Source organism: Mauremys mutica, chromosome 5 (genome assembly GCF_020497125.1).
Source record: "Mauremys mutica isolate MM-2020 ecotype Southern chromosome 5, ASM2049712v1, whole genome shotgun sequence".
NCBI lineage: Eukaryota > Metazoa > Chordata > Testudines > Geoemydidae > Mauremys > Mauremys mutica.
In genome coordinates this window covers 29,553,673-29,567,928 of record NC_059076.1, presented here as the reverse complement: position 1 = coordinate 29,567,928, position 14,256 = coordinate 29,553,673, and the positions used below count along the sequence as shown (strand labels likewise).

Below are 14,256 nucleotides of genomic sequence, written 5' to 3'. Positions count from 1 at the left end.
GCTCCATCTTGCTTGATCTTCCTCAGAATCCAAGGTAAGAGTGGAAGGGGTGGGAAGGTGTACCAACCAAGGTATTAGAAGTGTCTCACCTCTGAAGCCCTGACCTTCAGCTTCCCTGGAATAGTAAATGAGGCATTTTTCTGTTCTCTTGGGACACAAACAGATCCCAAGATGGTGACTCCCATTGATGAAACATGATCTGTACCATGGAATTGTGTAGTTCCCATTCATGGTCCTAGGAGACATGTCTGTGATGGGTTCAGTCACAGAGACCCACTTGGGACTGTCAGCTAACATGCTGAATTTACCTCTGAGCCCATTTTCCATGGCAGGTTGGGACTCCAGAACCCTGCCTTGTTGAGCCAGACCATCACTTCCCCTAGGTCAGTCTTTGTTCCTCAGGTGAGTCCAGGTTTGTTTTTGTAGGGAGAGTGAGGTACCATCATGATGTCATTTCCCCCTTTTATATCTTCTTCTCACTTACTGGAAAGTTCTTTTGCTGTGACCTGGGTAGCATTGTGTAGTGCTATCTTTGAGAGGTTTCTATTGTACACAGTTCCTGGGGTAATCCTTGTGCTTGTGTGCATTTCCTCAATAAGCCATTAACATTGTTTGGCCTTTTTACTATTATACCTGAAAGGCTGCTTGTGGGTGTTTTCAACCTCACAATATGTTTCAGTAACACATACATGGCCAAACTTCATAACTTCACATACGATGATAGCGCATACAATCCAATGAGGTATTAATGTCTAGCAGATCAAGACTTTTAGAATGATAGCTCAACAAGGCATACTTTGTGCAAAATATATACTAATTATATGACAGTGGTGAATAAGGGGGTGCCAGGGTGTCACAGTATGCTTGTCTAGATGTCTTCTTGGGGGTGGTGATGGGGAAATGAAGGGGACCACCATATACACTTGCACTCTGTGGGGGGGGGAGCGAGATTAGCTTGTCCAGGCAACGAAGGCAGGGTCTGGTGAAAGGTGTCACATAGATACATGATACATGCATGGCTATGTGACCTAAAAGGATGATACATTAATGGATTGATGTCTGCAGGCTCAGCTGGAGCTGAGTGACCAGATCCTTTATGGACTGGCATCTGTCCCGAGGAAGATATGCTTTGGAACTGAGAGAGTCCAGCGTTGCCCCAATAATCTGTATAATCTGCATGGGAACTAAAATGGACTTTTCTGTGTTCACACAGATTCTCAGAGAGCATGAGAGATTGAGAAGGGATGAGGTGGCTGTCAGTACCTCTTGCTGAGATTTCCCAGTCAGTAACTAGTGGTTGAGGTAGGGGAAAACTGAAGATCTGTGCAACGGAAGTGAGCTACCATGACTGAGAGTACCCTTGGTGCTGTTGCAAGGCCAAAGGGGAGCACTTTGTGCTGACAGTGATTCATACCTATAGTGAACCTCAGGCATCTTCTGTCTGAGGGATGGATGTCTATGTGGAAATAAGCATCCTTCATATCAAGAGCTGTGAACTAGTAGTTTTTTTTCAGTGAGGGAATTACTTAAGTCATGGTGACCGTCCTGAATCTCCATCTGTGGATAAAGACATTGAGCTGTCTGAGATCTAAGATGGGTCTCCATCTTCCCTTCTTTTTGAGGATGAGGAAATATTTTGAGTGAAAACCCTTTCCCCAGCGTTAAGGAGGCACTGGATCTGTGGCTCCCGGGTGAAGGAGGGATTCTATTTTGTGAACGTGCAACCTCTCATGACAGTGGTCCCTGAAAAGGGATGGGGAATGGAGTTTTGGAGGGGGAAGGGAGAGCCAAAAAGGGTGTAGCCAGTATGAACAATGTTGAGAACCCATTTGTCTATTTCAGAGTAGTAGCTGTGTTAGTCTGTATCAGCAAAAACAACAAGGAGTCCTTGTGGCTCAGGTATAGATCTTGCTTACTCCTAACAAACTGAATTGGCTCGTTAGCACTGAATCCCCCACTTCGTAAGGGAACTCCCATCTTTTCATATGCTGTGTATTTATACCTCCCTACTGTATGTTCCACTCCATGCATCTGATGAAGTGGGTTTTAGCCCACAAAAGCTTATGCCAAAATAAATTTGTTAGTCTGTAAAGAGCCACAAGGACTCCTCATTTGTCTATTATCATCTTCCAAGCTTGGGAGAAATGAGCTAGATGGGCACCAAATTGTGTATTAAAATTTTGAGTAAAGGGACATGATATCTGGAATGATTCGCAGATCTCTAAGGCCCAGTCAAAAGTGTTCATTAGCAGGAGGCTGAGGTTGGAAAGAGGAAGACGGGGGGAATATTTACTTGCTCCACTGCACCCTCTGTCATTTCAGTGGTGGCTCGTAGCCCCTCAGATGATTAAGAGTTGCAGTGCTGGTTATTGTTTATATCACTGGGGCCTGTGGAATTTCCTCCTTGGTGCTCAGGTATAGATCTCCAGTGAGTGGAGGGTTGTCCATGAGTCCTTCAATGAGTGTAATGAATCATTCGACTTCACACTGAACTGATTAGAGGATTTGCCGTTTGAAGGGAGCACAGTACATTGGACTTCCCTGAGGAATCCGGAGGAATGAAGCTATAACGCTGTAGGCACTCCAATAGTCTTCACCATCAGGTGTCTGTGTTCTCTCCATCCATTGAAGGTTGGAGGGATGATCTGGAAATCAATTCACCTTCCTCAATAAGCTTGGAACTGCACTCTATCCTCCTGTGGGAGATTGTCAGTGAATTCCATGAATATGGAATAATTAACAAAATCGTATTTAGACATTAATACGCTGACAATTTGCTATGTGGCACCGCAGGCTGGTTGAAGTAAAAATATTCCAAACAGATCCAAATGTTTACCTTCCTTATCAGAAGGGGTGGATGTTGCTATCTTCTTTCAGTGACTGCTTGGACTATTAAGGAGTTTGGGACAAGGTGGATAAATAAATTCTGATCCTGTAGCTGGTACAAAGTATTTCTTTTCTATCCCTTTTGGAGTGGGAGTGCATGTGGCTGGGGCATGCCAGACCACCTTGGAGGATTCTAAGATGGCTTCATTAATGGGGAGTGTCACTCTGACACTCCACAGAATGCTGAGGAATTTGGAGTGTTTCTTGCACTTTCTCCATGTGTCAGTGATCTTTCTTAACAGGTCTTGGAATTGCAGAGAAGGCAAGGCCAACAATCGTTCATCAGGGGATGAGGATGACAGCCTCATCAGAACTATCTGTCTGTTCTCCTCATCCATTTGTTCCTGAGGGGGTTCAGATTCCTCTACTCAATGGGATTGTACCAACTCAGGATAACACATCTACAGGTACCAAGGTCCCCAATAATGCTAGTCACAGAAGCTGATTAATGGTTGAGGCAGCCCCCATAGCATGGGGTACCACTGGTCCCAAGAGGGGTATGTTGTCTTATAAAAATGGGAGAGAACCCAATAGACTCTGGATCCTCTCTCTGGGAAAACCTCCTGCCTTGGCAGAGGTAGTGATACTCTCTCACTAATGTCAGATCCATCCAAGGAGGAAAAAGTTGGTTCCAATTCCATGGGCAGTGCCATTGGTACCATGAATCTTGTGATACCATGGCTAGTGGAAGATACTGGAAAGTAACTCTCTCTTTCACATCATCCCTGGACTGGGGGTGTTATGATCTCTCTTGTGAGGACTGGATCCAACAGGATGGCAGTCTCCAGATCTGGGAGGAGGAGGATATCCTCAGTGGCAATGTATTTCTACCCAGCCATGGTGAGGTGTGGAGGTTCTGTCCTTTCATAGCAGTGGAGTTGGCTTGGTTAGAGTTCTCTATCTTGCAGTGTGCCAATCCTTATTGCAGTGCACCAATACCACTGATGTAGGAGGCACTTGCTGCTTTTCTTTTGTCGGTACCATGGATGGTCCCACTTGTGCAGATGGTGTTGGTCTTGGAGCACTTTTGCTTTTTGGAGCTGGAAGATTGGTACCGTGCCCCTTGTGTGCTCGTGAGCCTTCTATTCCAGGGTGCAGCGTCTCACCTGACTTTGATGGTGTCAGGGAAGAGGTCTTCTTCTTGGAGGTGGACCAGGAGGGGGATTTCTCTCATCTCTTATGAAAATGTTTTCTACTCTCTTAATGTTCCCATGTGGAGGACTTTTCAGCTCTGCTCCTATCATCCCCAGAATCAAAAGTCACCATCTCGGAAGCATGCTTCTCAGTGCCTCTGTCCATTGCATAGGAGTGTCTGCCCAACCGACTCAGAATGGGGCACCATCCACAAGAAATCTTTGGAGCCTATAGTCACGGGCTTGGTGAGTTCTGCTAGTGAAGGATCAATCCTTGTTGCACTTAGAGCAGATGTTAGTTTCTCTGAGGGAATACAGGCACTTTAGGTAGTTGTTGCTGACCGGGAAGGACAGGGTACAGGAAAGTGAGTTCCTGAATCCCAGGATCTTGGGCACACTAGTCACACTGTATTGGGTGAGGGGACAGACCCTCAAGCCCCAAACTTATCCTGACTAGCTAAATACTAAGAAACTGTCTAAAACTATCTACAAAGTAGCAAAAAAGGGACTATTCACAATTATTTACAGTAACTCCTCACTTAATGTTGTAGTTATGTTCCTGAAAAATGCGACTTTAAGCGAAATGATGTTAAGCGAATCCAATTTCCCCATAAGAATTAATGTAAAATCGAGGGGCTAGGTTCCAGGGAATTTTTTTTCACCAGACAAAAAGCTATATATTATATAGATATACCCACAGTATACGTTTTAAACAATTTAATACCGTTCACAGCTATGATGATTGTGAAGCTTGGTTGAGGTGGTGAAGTTAGAGGGTGGAAGAGGGAGGGATATTTCTCAGGGAATGCCTTGCTGCTAAATGATGAACTAGCACTAGGCTGAGCCCTCAAGGGTTAACACATTGTTGTTAATGTAGCCTCTCACACAAGGCAGCACGAACATGAGGGAGGGGAGACAGCATAGCAGTCAGAGACAGACACACACCTTGTGTGTGGGAGGTAGAGAGAGAGAGAGAGAGAGAGATGCACACTGCCCCTTTAAGTAAGCTGACCCACTCTTAAGTGCATTGTCTTTTTAAGTGGATCAGGAAGTTGAGACAGCAGCTGCTGCCCCAGGCTCTCTCTGTCTCTCTTTGTCGGTGTCCCCTCTCTACTCTATATGGAGAAGGGGTAAGCGGGGTGCAGGAGCGGGGGGAGGGGGGCACCCTGACATTAACTTCCCCTCTTTCCCCCCCCTCCCCGCACTCCGCACAGTAAGTAGGAGTCTCTGGGAGCAGTTCCAAGGCAGAGGGCAGGAGCAGTGGGGGGAGGGACAGCTGAACTGCCAGCAATTGATAGCCTGCAATTGATAGCCTGCTGGGCGGCTGCAGCACAAGGAACTTAGGGGAGCAGGGAGCTGATAGGGGGGCTGCTGGTCCACCCTGGTTACAAGCCCCAACCAGCTAGCTGCAATGGGTTGCTCTTCCTGCAAGCAGTGGACAAAGCAAGCAGCTGCCAAACGACGTTAGAAGGGAGCATTGCACAACTTTAAACAAGCATGTTCCCTAATTGATCAGCAATGTAACAACGAAACAACGTTAACCGGGACGACTTTAAGTGAGGAGTTACTATACATGTAAAATGTTGAGGAAGGTAGCAAATGCGGCGGACATGGAAAGCCACCGTCTCAGACCACGGGCACTAGAAAGGAACTGGAGATGCAGTTGGCCTGCAGCGCCCCTTACGCCCTCAGTTTGGAGGAAGAGGGCACAGGCACAGACCTATGGACACTGATGTCTTCTGATCTCAGTAGCATGGAGCGCATGTGTACCCACAGTGGAATAGCTCTAGAGACCATCACTTGAAGAAGAAGCTGTAGTTATTTCTATTTTCAAGCTGCAAAACCTGATGCCTTTCCCTATGTGTTGGCAGGTCACATAGCAAATTCCGAATGCCACCATCTCCAGATTAAATAAATATCACTGCAAGCAGAGTCCTGAAAACTGTTCTGAACACCAGCAAGCGAAGAAAATATAGACAAGAAACAATGCAACCCGATGCTCTTGCTACTAAACTATGCTTTGATATTTGATCTTAAGGAAACATCAAAGATTGCAACGAGCACATCACAGCATTTTACTGATTATCATTTCAGATGATGATATACCAATTGGCAAATGCGTTAAGACAATGACATTTGAGAGTAAAAGTAATAAAGGACCTTGAACCTCTGCTCTTATTACATACAACTGAAATCATCATAGCTCCTCTTCCCTATTCCAATTAAAAAGTGATCCAGGACCATCTCACTAGTATCCAGGAGAAAATACTAACCACAAAATCAAAATATCAACTGGAATTTCCCCCCAAAAAACAGAGACTATATCTGCATATTAAAATATAAATTATGACATGTACGAGCCAAGCTTACAAAACACTGCGCTGACAAGTGCCACTGCCCTTTCAACTAATTTTGTTTGAGCTATTCATGGCTAGAACTAAAACACAGTATCAGTTCAGACTGCACCACAGAGCAACAAGGCCTTTTTGAAGCAGATTTATATTTGATACATTTCTTTTTCAGTTCCATGACATGAATTGTTTCATCTCCCCTCTCCTAAGGGCATATTTTCAAATGAATCCCAAGCCAGCTGCGAAATTCATGCATGCAGAATTTAAATACACGCTACCTTAGTTGACACAACTTGTGTCCTCTGTGCAGGCAAGTGATTATACACATACACTTGACATTACAAATGTACAGGACATTTTTGAAATTTGGCTCTCTGATTAATTCATCCTGAATCTTTCCACAATCCCCTATTCGCCAACACTCTCACTGCCCCTTCCCTGGGTGACTGAGGCTCCAGGTAAACTACAGAGCTTACTGTAGTGCTGCTAGTGCAGACATTCTAAGCTGATGGGAGAGAGCTCTCCTGTCGACTTAATTACTCCAGACTGCGCAAGCCGTGGTAGCTATGTTGGCAGGAGAATCACTGTCCACACCGGCACTTAGCTCAGTTTAACTTACGTCACACTGGGGGTGGGGTGGGGGGTGGCTTACTCACACCCCTAGCAACATAACATACCGACTTAAGCTGTAAGTGTAAGTGTGAGTTGGGTGGGTGGATCAGTTCATCTCACCAGAAAACACCAACACAGTGTGATGAGTTATTTGATGGGAAAGTGATACCCAATGTCCAAAAATCTCATGGACTTCAGTGACGTGCTGAAATTTCCATATGTTGCTGAATTAGCTGCTTAACCATTTGCAAGAATTTTAACTTCTCTGAGGCAAATGCCACCCTGCCAAGTCACCAGGCCAACTAGCAAGTTAGTGTTTTAAGTAACTGAATAGCTAACAGTATAAATTAGTGTACTGTTTACCTGCCAAAATGGGGAGTGAATTGAACTGACTACAGCTCCTGTTGGGCTAACCACACACATGCTGAACACGGATGCTGCTTTTTGACATGCAATAAAAGTCTCATTCTCTTACTATAACCATCCTCTGAAATGAATGTGTCGAAACAGCAAGCAAGGAAAATAATCTTTAAGTGAGTGCTGAGGTACAAAACGTATCTCTGGCTGAAAAGATGGGTGAATTCAAGAGCAAGTGTCACTGACTTACTCCATTTGACAGGAAGCTACTACACATCATGTTTCAACTCTGGGGAAAGCTGCTCTATTACACACCAAAATTAATTGCACACATGAAACAACTATCATCAATTTTGACCACAGACAGCAGGGGTATAATTTGCTAAAAGTATTCGAGCAGCCTAAAAGCATTTCTGTGTTTGAAAACCATAGTGCATCTGTTCAGTTCGGCTTTGCTGGAGTAGAAGCATATTCACGGCCCTGCATCTTCTGACAATAACATCAAGGAATCAACTGGCCCTTCTGGCAGACTGCCATGGTTTGGGTTCTGGCTTTATTCAGTGGAAGACGCTGTATCAACTGTCTGCTTCCCAGATTTTTTTTTAAACTAATGCAAGTCTCTTGAGGTACAGAGTATAGCAGCATTTTCACCTCCTGATATTAAGAAAAAGAAAGCAAGTTACGCAGGGATTCAAAACTTCTAACCAAATATCAGTCTAGACACGATGAAACTCTACAAATCTTGATAGATGCCTACTTGACTTCGTGCAAAAGAAAATCCTAGGACTGCACAGCAAAAGTCAGGTCTGAATGTTCTATGTTCATGCTGACTCCCCATTCTGCTGTATTTACATGAGCAGATCTTTCACAGACATCAATTCAGTCTCTCACTTCGTTTAAAAAATTGAAACAGCCTGGTCTTTTTCCACTTTGGTTTTAATCAATTCCTACTAAGAGTCATACTTTGAAATGTTATGAAATAACACTTGTTATCAGTGTTCTATGCACATCTTGCGTCTTTACCCATATTGGAAGACAGCAGAATATCAGAGACGAGGTGTGCATAGCACACTCAGCTGAGCCTCACTATTTCATTGATTAAAACACTTAATCGAAAGCCATGAGATGTGTGTTCAACTCATCTCTGCCACTGACTCACTGGGTAACTAAGAGCACTCTGTCCCTCAGTTTCTATATCTGGAACATGGGAATAAAGAAATCTTACTTAATTTTTGTAAGGATTTTGAGGCTTATGGATAAAAAGCAATTTGTAAGTTTTGAGTAAGTTTCCTATAATTAGTACTACTACTTAAAAAAAGATCATAAACACAAGTTATAAGACTGGTCTATTTTCATTATCCAGCCAAACAGAAATACAAAATAAAAACAGTTTACAGGGAGAAAAAATAAATAAAACTGCAAAATTATCTAAAGTTTAAATAATGTATAGTATTATTATGAAACAGGTTAGGTAACTTTTAATATTTATTTTATTTTCCAGACATATCCCTTTCTCCTCACATACATTATATTGATAATGTTCCTTTAAAACAGAAACCATTGTTCAATTCACCTGTTATTATGGCTAAATATAACAATTCCAAACACTATAAAGCATCAACAAAATACCAACTACCATGGCAGTGCAAAAGCTAATAATTACTATTAATAAATCCTTCCATGTTATAAAGGTTTTTAAATTTACAGAAACAGATGAATGACAAAGCAAGTTTTTGAGGAACCAAGACAAAAATATTTCATTTTTTTTTGCCAACCTGAGTTCCAGTTATGTCGTCTTTTAAAAATCTCTTTCACCTGGACTCTTCTGTACCAGAATGTGAAAGGCATAACTTTCTGTGATTTTTACAATACTCTTTCTTTAAACTGATCTCACTCCCTTTTAATAACTAGTGCTAATGAAAGTGTGGAAGGATAACCTTGTTACTGAATGCTTATGAATTCTTAGTGGTCTGACATATATCCTAAGATAATACACTAAAATTCAAAATGAAGGTCATTTGAACTCTCAGAAATACTTCACCACAGAACTAACAGATTTGGATTCTGAAAAGAGTCTGCATTTAAAATATTTAAGATCTTATTGATATAATTCTCGTTAGGAAAGTTCACAGAGGAACTACAGAGAAAGTTGTAAGAATACATGTATAATAAGTACCAGTCTATCCTTTGCCCCATGGGATAGCTCTGCATCTGCACGCCACTTAAACTAAGCTGCATTCTCTAATCATGTGTTTCCATGTTTGACCTTTTGTCAAAAACCACTGAACTTTTTTCCTTCTTTCAAAAAGCGGCCAAACTCTGAAAACCTCTTTAGAATTCAGCTGAAACCATTCTTTTTTTTTTTTTTAAGAGCTTTGTAAGAGAAAAAGCTGACCCTTTTACTTACATTCAATTTCCGTACGCTTGTTATATCAATGCCAGATTCCCCCTGGATGAGAGTCATGTGAGGAGGCACAGAGCTGCTAGGGGGTTCCACTAACAAAACACAGCACCGTATGCTGGGCTAATCCTGCACCTGTGATGAATTATTCAGCAGCTAAAAAATGAAGTCCAGAGGGTGATTGCCTAATACAGCTCAGCTGTTTTTCTCAGTACTCTCTTTGATTGTAAGCAAGCAAGCAATATTATTCCAGCCAGGCACAAAGCTATACTCAGAATACATAGCATATGACAGTAGAAAGGTGAAAGAAAAAGAAAACCCCGGCATTTAAAAAAAAAAGGTTTCTGACCAATACAGTATTCATTACCATTTCCAGATGGTTCAAAGCTGCCTCTGATGTGTGTGTGTGAAAAGCTATACTTTAGTCCCATTCTATCTCTACAGCTGTTTGCAGTGTCTCTTTTCACACTGGTAAACTACATGTAATATAACATAATTCACTGTTCCCTCTCACACAGTATTTAACTCCATAGATTCTTCAGTAAAAAGAACAACAATTGCAAAGCATCAAGATTTCTTCAACTTCTCTTTTATTTACTTTTTGGATAATATTAAAAATGCAAGTTGAAAACTGAGTATGGTTTATTTAATGGTGTGGCATACAATCTGTGAAATTCCTAGAACGGGAACAGCCACAGAAAAGGCCTTCAGGTTGTGAACTAAGACATATAATACATCACAATATAGTTAGCAAATGACAAAGCTACCTGCAGAAAAAAGATATAGTGCAGAGGAAAATATAGCTCCTTGCTGAAAAGTACAGACTAGTTAAAGCCAAGGAAGAGACTCTAGTTTAGGAGAGGGGTTTCCCTGGCTCTGCACCTATAAATCACTGCATATAATCCTCCAACCTGTGATGTACATTAATGGTTTACAGAGCTTTATAAAAAAAAATTACAGCTTAATATTCTTCACAGTAAATCCTAGATATCATTTAGTTGGAAAAAAATAGTTCTAATCCTAGAGCAACTATGCCTGGAAACAGATTTACACTGAAAGATCATTTATGTACTGCATCTCTTAAACCCAATAAATAGCTTGTATCACTGCAAACTAGTCTATAGCTGTATGGCTGCTTTGAGTAATCAACATTTTTCTTGATGATATTCATCTGAGAACATCTGACATTTCACCCACAGCAAATTGCTTACAGCACTTTGCACATAATTGTTATACTCCACAAAATGACACTTTGATTTCTGCTCCTCAGTATCTAATCTAATCCCAACCTTGGAGCACAATAATTAAAACAATAAACATCTACACATTCAGAAAATGTACTGCTCCCATTAGTTACCCAAGGGAGCCTTTCCAAAGAAACATTTTAAGCTTATTTCCTTTATGTAATGAATGTTACAGAGTTGCTAGTTTTCCCAAGAGCAAATACATCACTCTCAACTAAAGCCCATAACCGGGAACCAAAATTTGAGGTTGAAAAACCGTGATACTTCCTCCCTCGTTGTCTTTGGCTGACCTGGATCAGGCTTTCTTTTGATGTACTTGGCAATAGCAATGCAGTATTATCAGCACTTCCATCCTCAGTCTGATTCTAATACTTGCGTAGGTTTAGCCAAAGTCAGTGGTTCTGGCACATCTCTGTTCTTTCGACTGCATTTTGCAAAATGTTTCCTCATATGGTCTTGCCTTCCCATTCACTTTTTCTTTGCAATTTCTGCATCTAAGGCGCTCTTTACCATCTTCATGAACTTTCTCAACATAGCCATGAATTAGGTCAAGGGGTCTTCCACCTTTTTTCTCATGCTGAAATATTTTGCCTTGAGTTCAGTTGCAGATATTGCATTCTAGCCAGTCAGATCAAGAGACAGAGTACTGAACTGGACAATTAATCTGGCAGTTTACCTCATACTGAAACTTAAACTTCTGAATCTGGGAATTACCCTTCTTTGTCTGCAACACAAAAATGTAATTTTCATTGCTAAACAAAAGAAGGTGAATCCCCAGATTCAGAAGTTTCAGTTGCATTTTTGAGGTAGCCCAGTCAACAGCACACAGCTTTAGTTCAAGCCTCTTCTTTGTTTTATTTTACCTCCTTTCATTAAAATTCAACAGATCATATCGCTGCACAAATAGTATGAAATTGCTAAATATTTTTCAGCAATTTTCATTAGTATATTTTCATCAGAATTTTATTTTTCCCCGTTTCCTGGTTTACACCAGTATTTGCCAGTACCCTGTCCTAAACTAGTTTTTCCCGGGAAATTGTCAATCTGGAAGAAAAGACAAAATCCAGGTGTCTAACAAATCTAGTGTGGAGGGGCCAATCCTTCAAGATGCTGAGCACCTCCTGTGAAGTTCATAGTGCTCTCAACTCCCATTTACTTGAATGAGAGCTGAGTTTACTCAGCACCTCACAGAATCAGTCCTGCTCTAGTTAGTCATCTATTGATTTTATATAAGGCCCAAGGTTAATAATTCTTCACAGGCCACATCCAAAACTACAGCAGTGTAATAAATAAAATCAACAGGTAAAAGTGTACAGTGATATTTACTTAGCTCTCCTTAGGTTTCAGTGATTCTCCCTCTACCATCACTTTACTTCTTTTGATTTCATAAAAATATGCCCGTCCAATGCTCAGGGCACATGTACACTAACAAAACCCCACAACATTTCAGAGTTATTCTCACCAGGGATGACACAACTCTCTCTTATAATAACTGTACTGAACATCAAACCTTTTTCTGAACTGAATCCAAACTTTTTAAAAAAAAATCTGGGATTGAGTTAGCGAGACCCCCATAAACTTCAAAATTGGCATTAAACTACTGCACTGCAGTCTCTCATCTCAGATCTTCATGCTTAGTCACTTTCCATCTAAGTCCTTCCCCAGAGTTGCCTCTTTTCTCCTTCCATCCAATTTCCTCCAAACTCCCAGCTTCAAGATAGGACTACGTGGTGAGTAGACAACCTCCGGGGCTGGCCTTACTATGAGGCGAACTGAGGCAGCCGCCTCAGGTGCCAGACTGTGGGGGGGGCACCACTAGGACCCAGAGTGTAGAAAATTGTGTCTGCTGCTGCTGCATATGTATTCTCTCTGCTCTAGATGCACAGAGATGGTGAAGTGCTGTGCTGGAGGAAGGAGGGCACAAGAGACATAACAAGCAGGCAGGAGAAAAGGTGAGAGGAAATAACAGAAAGCAGCAGGAGCTTCAGGAAGAGAGAGTAGAAAGAGCTTCTTAGGTACCTCTGTAGCACCCCCGGGAGCGTGGACTGATTAACACCAGCTTCTCAGGGAGCTTCCTGTTTCCTGCTGCTTCCCTTAACCCACTTGAGGAGAACAGGCAGTCAACTGAAGTAGTAGGAGCCAGTTAGGCCTTTAAGACACTGATATCTTCCCTCACTCAGGCCCTGCTACCAGCCTGCTTATTTGTCCCCTTAATTGAGTGTTGAGAGCCACTATAGCTGGCACAGAACAGCAATCATGAGTGAAAGAAGGAAAACGCCCCTCTGGGGCAGCATTCAGAAAAAGAAAGCAAGCAAAGGAAGCTTTTCTATCTAAGCAGGAAGGAGCTCTCCTGAGATACAGAGACACAAATGTTCACGCTGAGCCTTCCGGCCCCACTGAGGATGTGAGTGGTGAGGAGATGCCTGATCTTCCAGTTAGTCAGAGTGCAGGTGACCTGGCAGCTACTGCAGCATCCATATCTCCATCTCAAATGGATGTAACCATGCCTATTCCTGAAGAAAAGTGTAGATCAGAGAAGAGTGTGGTGGAAGCACAAGAAACAGCTGCTGCTGCTGAGTTTAGTTCCTTAAGTCTAGATGATCCAGGACTGTGGACCCACTTGAGCAGTAGCCTGAGGGACTTCCTTGTACTGCATGGGCCACAGCAAGCGAAAAACTTCATGTTCCCCAAAGACAATGAAAATAAAAGTTTTCATCTAACACATTACTGGCGTGAAATCCCCAATGGTGACAAAGTGGAGAGGCCATGGCTTATGTACTCAAAAACCCGGAATGCTGCATACTGTTTTTGTTGCAAACTCTTCCAGTCTAATGTTCCAGCAAGATATTACTCTGTTATTCTGGACTGCACACCTGACATCAGCCATACGGAACAAATGACTTTAATAGTGCATTTTGTAACAACAACAGAACCTAGTGAAGATGTCCCTGCAATGGTGACTGTCAGAGAACATTTTCTAGAATTTATTGACATTGATGATACTACAGGAGCTGGTATGACAAATGTGCTTCTTAAAAAGCTAGAAGATACGAGAATTGCGATAGCTGACATGAGCGGTCAGGGCTACAATAATGGTGTCAACATGAGAGGAAAGAACAGAGGAGTGCAGACACGGCTCCGAGAGTTAAACCCTCAAGCTTTCTTTGTCTCATTCATTGAACTTGGTCAGGGATGCAGCATCAGCTTCTAGTGAGGCTGCTGATTTTTTTAATGTAATTCAAAGCATCTATGTATTTTTCTCTGCATCAACT

General features: G+C 42.2%; 1 protein-coding gene across 13 annotated transcripts in view; it reads right to left on the bottom strand.

Annotated features, from left to right (window-relative positions):
• The window catches only part of BMPR1B (bone morphogenetic protein receptor type 1B), a 375,661-nt gene that overhangs the window by 42,050 nt on the left and 319,355 nt on the right, over window positions 1-14,256 (bottom strand). The window contains exon 1 of one of the 13 annotated variants that reach the window (XM_045018534.1): window positions 9,747-9,852. The exons of the other annotated variants lie outside the window; for them this stretch is intronic. The gene's annotated coding sequence lies outside the window, so the exon portion shown is untranslated. Of the gene's footprint in view, window positions 1-9,746; window positions 9,853-14,256 lie in introns of those variants that run through there. 13 annotated transcript variants of the gene reach the window in all.